Source organism: Athene cunicularia (assembly GCF_003259725.1).
Source record: "Athene cunicularia isolate RWA chromosome 15 unlocalized genomic scaffold, athCun1 chr15_part1, whole genome shotgun sequence".
NCBI classification, from domain to species: domain Eukaryota; kingdom Metazoa; phylum Chordata; class Aves; order Strigiformes; family Strigidae; genus Athene; species Athene cunicularia.
In genome coordinates, this window is record NW_020799121.1 from 2,209,400 (window position 1) to 2,218,868 (window position 9,469).

Sequence of the window (9,469 nt, forward strand, 5' to 3'; positions counted from 1 at the left end):
TGTATAAGAGACAGGAATAAGTTTGTATCCATAAAGCCCCAACAAATGTGGAATAATCAGCAAGTACAAACACTACTTGTTTCCTAATATGAGTAGAAGGGTTTGTTTAAATCAGCAGTGCCCAAGTTAGGTCCATGTGCCAGAAAGCTGAAGGTCATCCCAGATTTGGCTAGAACAGGATCAGCTGCGGCTTCAGAAAATACAGTTGCTAATATCAACGACTGCCTCTTAGACAAAGTGGGTTTCATGAGAAGGCAAAGACAGCTACTTATTCTGGACGAGAAAGCATGCTCCCATTGTGACCAGGTCATTGTTACTCTTTCCAGCTGGCTTTGCAAATCCATTCAAATTTTTAAATTGATCTTCTGCATAAAATCTCAGTCAAAGGATCTTCAACAAAAATCATCAGCTGAGTTGCTACGTAGGATTAGTTATGTTGTATGTCGTAAATGAGGGCAAGAGGCTTCAGCCTCCACATAGGAAAACAATAAATATCACTGTGTAATTCCTTTCTTCATATGTCAAGCAAAGACAAGCATTTCAACTTCTTCCTGAAACGAGTGTCAGAAAAATCCAAAAAAGCAATATTCACTGGGCTGGAGAAAAACAGAAGGATGAACAGATATCTCTAAGCTTGCCTAGCAGGCAGGCAGAAAGATAGGTTCCCTTTAAACAAACATTTCAAGCCATGGCTAGTTTCCTGAGTAATCAAGAAAGCAGTTGATTAAATTAAAAACAGTTGAAATGTTTTATTATATATGAGTATAATTTCTTATAAGGCAAATATTTTAGATTTTTGGTAGTAGGAGTGGTAGTAAAATAGGATTTGCTCTGTAATTCCTTTTTAAATTAGGGCTTATGAAACCTTAAAATCTCAGAGAAATGAGTTGTTTCATTTAATAGGACTTGGAAACAGGAATGTCAACATAGGGCATCTATGGAAGTCTGATTTCTCTAATTCTTTTATTCCTTCTCATATTTGCAGCAAAAGCTTTCAGCACAACATTTATCTGCAGTTGATGGATCACTGAATGCTTACAACTAAAGAAAATGAACATCAAAGATATCCAATAAATTATTTTAATGGTTGGATCTTTCACAGAGCAAGCTTCACCTTTCATATGCTTTGTTTCCTAGAAAAATGCATTTTATATAGTCTTTAAAGGCAGAATTTAGCTATAGCTTACTATTTGCTTTGATTTACATTTCTTATAACTGAGCTGTAAGTGAACTTGACAGCTTTGTGGCCAAAGGGAAGTCCTGATACTAAGATTCCAGAACAAAGGGGCCTTAATGAGGTCAGAGTGGTAACAGAATGTAAACCAGAACATTTCTTATTCAACCTCATTATTAATGATGAGCCTCCAGTGAGTCCTCACTAGTTGTCCAGACTCGCAGGAATGGGCTGGGAGAAAGCAAAGACAGAACTGAGAACAGGCATAAACTGTATATAATAATATAGAAATTATTGCAATAATGTAGAAATTATTGCGAATATTGAAATGTATGTGCCTGCTCAGAGTGAAATGCATGGACATAGCTTTTGCATTTTTGTGAGCACACCTGTGACTGACCAGCTTGTTCAGTCTTTAGATGAACTGTTTTCAGGGATATGAGTCTGAATCTTAATCTCCCTTTAAACGGTGAAGTCCCTGACAATGGCATTTACTTCAGACTGGCTTCTGTTAATGTCATAAAAAACCTGCTTGTTTTGTTCAGATACAGCAGGAACAGCTGTACAGCCCTTTTCAGATACAAAACTCATTCAGTGTTTTGTTCTCGTATCAGTTTGCAACGTAGCTTTTTAGCCTCAGAAATCTAGAAGTACAGAATGTGGGAGTGCAGCAATGAGATACACTTTTGGTGGTAAGAAAAATAATTCTAGAGGAAAGAGGAGAGCAAAAATTGGCCATTCAAATCTAATAGTGCCTGTAAGGACTGGAATGGGAATGATGGGTGTATGTACAATGAAATATTAAAAATTATCCCTTGCTTACAAAGAATCCGCACACTGGCTGCTGAAGACCTGAAGTTCTAGAGCTGTTGTCTCGAGAGTTCATCATAACTTACCAGACTGTGGTAATTGTTTCCATATATCCGTACAGAAATGCTCAAGCCTAGGCTTTGATAGCATAGATACTCTGTTCTTCTGTCTTCTAAAGGATCCTGGTTTTCTTTCTTGTAGCAGTGTGTGAAAGTGTTTACATCAGAGCACAATCAAAAAACCCAAACAATTGTAAGGATGTGTTAAATTTTGCAGAACTTTGATTCACTGCAGGATCAGGCCCCTAGTATAATTCATGTCATCAGTATAAAAGCAAAATAACCTGTAACTGAGAGTTATCAGCTCCTTTTCTAGATCATAATGGTAACATAACATTTTAAGTTAAAATCTACTTGTTTTTTTTTTTAAAGTTTCTTCACAGTGCTTCACTTTGCAGAAAGCTGGTGGAATCCGCTGGATGAACTTAAAACCACAGCTTGGAAATTGCAGTTTGCAACAAGAGGAACAATACCTCTAGAAAAGAAAGAATAAATATTTAAAAGGAGAAGAGTTGGAAGATAACAGAAGACAGGCTCTAATGTGGTCAGTGATCACAGACCATGAGCATGACTTTAAAAAAGTGCAAAGTTTTCTTAGGACTTACAAAAAAACCCTTTACCTTATCTTTTCCTGCCACAGTAAAGCAAAATGATTTTTGGAGTGATATACTTAATTTGCCATTTGCCCATACTTTTCCTGCACTTTGTCTAGAAAGGCCATACTGTCTCTGACAGATTTTTTTTTTTTTTTTTTTTTTTTTAAATTTTAAGCTGCAAAGTAAACCTTGTAAGTTTAGCGGGACAAGTCCATATATTTATGGGCAATATTTTGCAATTCTTGTTTTTACAGCCATAAACACCTTCTAATGCCAAAGGGGAAGAGGATTTTAATCCAGATAAAATAAGATTCTTAAACACTGAAAACTACTCAGATTTATGGGCCAATTTTAATATTTGAGCTCCCATGCCAAAAGCTGCACATTCCACATGTGCAGCATGGGGTGTTGTCTGGCTGCTTCCAAGGTCACAGCACATCAAGCTACATCACCCATACGGAGTTACCCTAAAATCTATCCCAATAAATAAACTTGGGGTTTTGTTCTCAGAATGTGTTTGCCAAATGTTATTTCCATATTTACTTTGCCTTTTAGCCTTAAATAATTTTCATTTTTTTTCTCTTGTAGTATTTTTATCCTGTACCTTATTTAACACCTTTTAATAAGGTGAATTCTTACCAAGCGAGCACAACAACATCTGAAAGATGAAATCTATCTCTTTGATGGTATGAAACCATGACCCAACAGGCCCATCCTCTGCCTGAAGGGCTAGTAGGAGCTTCATGTTAGATTATTAAACCCTTTAGAAACTCAACTATGTTTATTCATAATGCAAGGTATCTAGCCAACATCACAATTCTTTCCTCTTTTGAGTGCAAAAAATAATTTACAATTAAAAAGTATTTGCCACTTTGCTCTGCCTAAATCATGCTCCCCTTTTATTTTTGAATACTTTCTGTTGTCATTTGCTTCTTTCTGTTTTTTCCAAATAGCTCATTTGCTTTGGTTCTACAGAATATTTAAATGAGAATTACAGTTGTGTCTCACAGAAACCAACAGGGCATGCTGGTGCACAAAACTGTTCCTTACCTCCAAACTAAAAATAAACACATTCCTTTGTCTTCCTTTGGTAGTTGCCTTTGCAAGATCTTGCTGGCCAGTTCACTCTGTATTGGAATTTACACCACTTACACCTTAAATTCTCAAAGGCCTCTGTGACACACAGAGCATTATTGTTCTTTTTTAAAAAAAAAACAAGTGAAAACTTGCTACCACACTGATAGTGTTTTGACTGTCAAATAGGACATCTTATATGGGACTGCCTGAAGCTTTATTTTTTAATCTTATCTATTACTATTTTCAACAACTTTTATTTTTAGCATTACATTTCCCTGAAAGTAACGGTTTGCATTTTGCTATTTGCCTCATCTCTACCAGTTATACCTGAAATGTCATCTAAATATCACCATGATGTAGGAAAGAAATCAATCTACTTCTCTGCTCCCGAACTGTTTTTATCCTCTGTTCAAAGCCACATTTCTAGAGACCTTCCTTGTTTTTTTTCTCGAATTGGTTGCTGGCAATTTAAACTTCACATGGCCAAATTTAGCAATCCTTTTTTCCTGACTCCCTCACACTTCCATCACTACTAAATGCACCATGCTACTAGTATTACTCTTCATAACGCGTCGGACACCTTTGATGCCTTCCTTTCTTTCACTGTTCATTCCTCTGTTCATACCACTCGTCACTGCTCTCACTCAACTCCTGCTGCTACTTCATCCATAACAGTAAGAGATGACCTTTTCTCTTTCTAGACAGTAAAAGACCTTGTCTAGGCTCCTCTTGCCTGCCACGGCTCCCTTTCCTGCCTCTCTTCTATCCTTTACAATCCAGAGAACAAGGAGCTACTAAGATAATTTTTCTGGTTTTGGATAAAAATATAGGAGCACTTCCTTTTAACTCCATGTACAGCTTTATGTCTGCTTCACCAGAAGCTTAAATGTCTCATACTTGTCATTATGACTCACCTATTAACTTGAACTTCTCCTCTTTTCTCTTTCCTGATGATACGACCTTCAGTTAATCTAAGTCCTCTACAACAGTTTGCAGGTTTCTTTCAACATTATCTTGTAGGTGGGAAAACTTCCCAAAATTGTCTTTCCAGGTCATTAATCTTCCCTCAAACTGCTCCTTAATAGTATACTGGTAGTATAGTATTCATATGAGCAAATAAAATAATTTTGAGGGAATTTTCATGTATGTAACTCTCAAGAGGTACGTTGAGACTGACCTCTGCCATGCGTGCGCTTTTCCGAACCCCCACACAACCCTGACCCTGAAACAGCTGTGCCTTGTGAGAAGCTCGTTCATGTAAGTAGTCCCAGTGACATCAACACATCTAGTCAACTGAAGCTATTTATTTGTGAAAGGCATTTGCAAAATCCCTGCAGTATAACTACTGTGGGGTCTAGCATCACATCTGGCAGTAGTCTTTTCTTCATCCCGGAAAAGGAAAAGAAATTCCGTGAAGTCCCAGGAGACTATCCCTGCTGCTGTTGATTGTCAAAGGACAATGCTTAGATACTGATGAATGGTAACACTATAAAAATCTCAGCTCATGTCAGCTGGGAAGGTCTGGAGTCCTATGGGCCGTGTTTGACTTGCTTTTGTGCGCTATAAAATTGTCCATGTTATCAATTTTGCTTAAAAATAGACTTAGATTCTACAGCTAGTTCTATAGTTAGGGATGGTTATAAACAGACTACATGGATCTATCTTGCAGTATCTCTTGATAATGGTGAGCGAGGATGACTAATTCAAAGACCACAGTCTAATCACTAGCAGGATTTAAACTATGGGCCTCATGAACAACTTCTCTACAAACAAATCTTTTACTTATGTATTTATTTTCCTCTTAGGTAGAAGTAGTCATCCCTTCAGAAAATCAGTATCTTGTTTTAAAACTCAGGTAATTTTTATCTTTACTAGGAATAAATAAACTCACTAATGTAGCCATTCCTGTATCTTAATAAAATGAAAATATGAAAATTAAAAAGTTAGTTTACAGGTAATCTATAGATTATCAGTGTTCCAAAAAAAAAAAAAAACAAACCCCAAACCAAACAAACCCCACAAAAAAAACAACTTAGTGTGGATTTAATGTGTGAAAATTTTTAATTATTTTTTATGTTAAAATTAGATGCTGTTAGTTTCTTTATGACAGTAAACTACTTTGTTTGTTTGTTTGTTTTTTTTTTTTTCCTCTCAAGTCTTCAGTCTGTGAAAGTAAAGCGTTTTGGTTTAAAACCAAAATCATTACGAGTTCTTATTTATAAACACTTGAACAAAAAAGTGTAATTACTGGATGAATTAAAAAGCACTGAAGAAATTAATGCAACCTCATAAAAAGTAGACAGCGAGACCACTGGAAGGATACCTGAATATGCGCTGTTCATCTGCACTACATTACAAGAACATGCAATAGCAAACTGCATAAATCATGGACAAAGAGCTTCTAAAATTCCTTAATTTCTAGTAATCATCCACAAAATTGCTATCTTGAGTAGAATTTGTCGAAGAGCAACTGAAGAGCAGGGGGGAACAAAATTATTTTCTTTGTGGCTTTTTGATCTGTAGAATAGTTAAAGTCCATTTTCTTGTATTATATTCATAACTTGGGTCATTCTCCCCCACAGTATCCTTCCCATTACTGGGTGTTGTGGGCAATTGGAGAGGAAAATTTAGAAAACAGTAACAGTGACACTTGATTAAATTAGACACAAGACAATCATACTGCAAAAGCTGGAATTTGTGCCAGTGAACAACCGTAATGTCTAACTCCAGTATGTGGAAAAATAGACTTTGCCTAGACATGAGTTGTCTTTGACATGAAGTGTCAAACACCACTTCTTTTTGACATTGACAGAACTTGTTTGAACTCCAGTTCTGCTACTGGTCTAAGAAGGGCCAAACTCTTCATACCCAGAGTTGGGAGAGCCCTGTCTAAATCCAGTGCTCAAGCCAGTTGTATTCCTCAAGTAAATATTATTTACACAAATCAGAGGTACTTGAAAGTACAGAAAAATAAACCCAAGCAGCTGCTTGACATTCTAGCTTTGCTTTAGCCTCCTGACATCTTTGTTTCTTCCTCCATGTTTAATTTGAAGCATAAGCAACACCTGCTGGTGGAAACAAAGTCTATGAAACTGCTGAGCTATCCTCCTGGAAGAACAGGTTTGATCCTTACTGTAAGCTCTGGGATAGTTGTTCTAGAATAAAAGGAGCTTGCCTATCGCTATTTGGACTAATTTTGTAAGGGTAGGTAACTGGCTCCTTCCCAGAGTGCTTATCAGCTCTGTATGGTGAAGGCTAAACGTGACCCAACTGATCGCCAGGAGCCTGGAAACTCCTTTCTGTGTCCGAGTTTTGGAATTGCAGCTTGCAAGTTAATACATTGGCAGATTTAATTTCCAAGTTCCTGTATCTTACTACTATGGAAAAAATGGTTGTTTTGTTGAAGTGGAAACCCCGGTGTTATTGTTCACGTTCATAGATCAATTTTAAAAAAGAAGTAAAAGAAAACACAGAATAAAACTTGAATACCGAGTTGGGAAACACGTTCCACCACATACCATCTATGATAATTATGCATGAGCAAGTGTCACTTGTATATGATATCTGTAAGTGGAACAATTTCTGGTTTGGTATCACTATTCTCAGAAGACAGCAAGGGAACTTTCCTAGTTTGTTACTGTGAAGGGAATGATTAGACTGTAATGATTTTTCTTGTCTATGATCACTGAACATAAAGACAAGTAACTGGCAAACTTTTTAACTAGTTGCTATACTTTTTCAGTTTAAAAACAAAATTAACCTTGCAATGCAGGGATGTGGTCAAAATGTTTGACTGGTAGCCTTTCACAAATGAGAGGAGCAACCCTTCAACTTCAGAACATTGACCCATTACAGGTAATTTAATTACACTAAAAGATTTTTAATTTAGAGAGTAGTTACTGTTCATAAGAATCCTGAAACATGGCCAAAGCAGCACAATGTGAGTATATTATTTCTCCCCATGAAAATGGATCTGAATCATGTGTCAGACCCCACATTTTCTTGAGAAAATCAAGCATAATAAGTCATCTTTACTTGGAAGATCCAGAAGAGGAATGCTGACAACTGGAAATACCATTTGGAGGGTAAGCAGCATATGGAGGAAACATGAATTCTGTGGTGTCTAATTCGCACAGTATTGTTAGCTTGCTCTGGGATAAGTAATAATATGATTATCAATTTCAAAATATTTCTATAATAAGAAAACAATTTTTTTCATGATAAGGGATGTTCTTTTATTCCAGAAATAGAATGGATACTTCCTCAAAGGGTTTGTCGTACCGTAGGCATCATATAGCGATCGGATGGATGGCTGATGCTGCAGTGTATTTACAGAGAACTGCACTATTTGAATGTGATTGCTTGGTTGGTTAATACACACTGCTTGACATATTGACAAGTGTCAGATTGTATTCTCTGTTTATGACACTTGTTTCCAAAAGGAAGGGGAGTAATATGGTCCAAAGTACTCCCCTGATTCTGGATTGCCAGGCTGGAGCAAACAATTTCTAGACTCTGGCAGTTTGGTTCCTTTGTCAGCTTTGCTCCTTACCAGTTTGGAGCTTTTTACAACATCTTTGTGCCGCTTTGATTCTCCTGGATGAACTGAAGGAGAATAAAGTCTCTCCCTAGTGTGAGTCTAGGTTTTATTTGGCCAACAAATAGGTGTAAAAACATAAACTGCAGTTGTAACTGAATGTGAATATTGAATTTGTGTTTGAAAACACTTTTCCTCTCACTAATAAAGGCCCAGTGTTTGCAAGACAGAGTTCCTGTTCGGTGTGACAGCGAAGGGAGTGGGGCACAATGGGTCGGGCTTGTCAGACGCAGAACGCACGTGGTAAGAGTGCTGCTCTTGGTGGCAATTTTCTTTTGGCCTAAATTCTATCTATCGCTCTGTGTACGTAATTTAGCTAAATGGTTGTGATGCTTGTTTGTGTTAGAGATTTGTTACTATGAGGTAAGTCCAAACAAACTCCATGCAGTCATTAGAATAGATGCTAATCTTGATTTACTACGAAGAAAAGTAAATTGCAAAAATAGATGCCTGAATAAGATTAAAATCATGGTAAGGAAAGCTGCCACTGAGCACAGAGAGAGAACTTTTTCCACTGAATCAGATCGTTGAAAACGTGCTGCATTTCTGTATTGAAGTGTTAGGATGAGTTGCCAAATAATCTTCGTTTAAGCAACAATATTTGCTTTAGATCACCTGTGGAACACTCCCATCAGTGAGAAACTCAGGCAGTGAGCTTTAATCTGTTTAAGCAGGTCAGGCTCCCACTGGTTAGAATCAAACGGTCGTTACAAACAGCGAAAAAAACTGTTATGAATTATATATTTTAATCAAAGTACTGAATATTTATTGTTTATTTTGTGTCAGTCCTTTCTTCTTCTGCAGACCAGGACTAGTACCGGAATGAATGTCATTTCTGTCTTTAACACGGGTATTTTCGAGTTCCTTTTATAAAAAAATGACTACACACAATCTCTTAAAAGCTGTTTGCGGTGGAACGAGCGCGGGACGGATCTGGATTTCAGCGAAGTCCCGTTTCACGTGCTCTGCAGAACTTGGGGTTGAACTTGACTCTTCAGGGGCAGCTCCTGGGGGGATGCCCGGCCTCAGAGCCCGGACGGAACGCGCTCCGCAACCACTTTTAAACTACTTGAAAATCCGCAGGTGCCGGTGTTCCGCGGAGCCGAGCTGCAGCGGCGGGTGAAGCGCGGCGGCTCCGCAGACGGCAGCGGGGTCG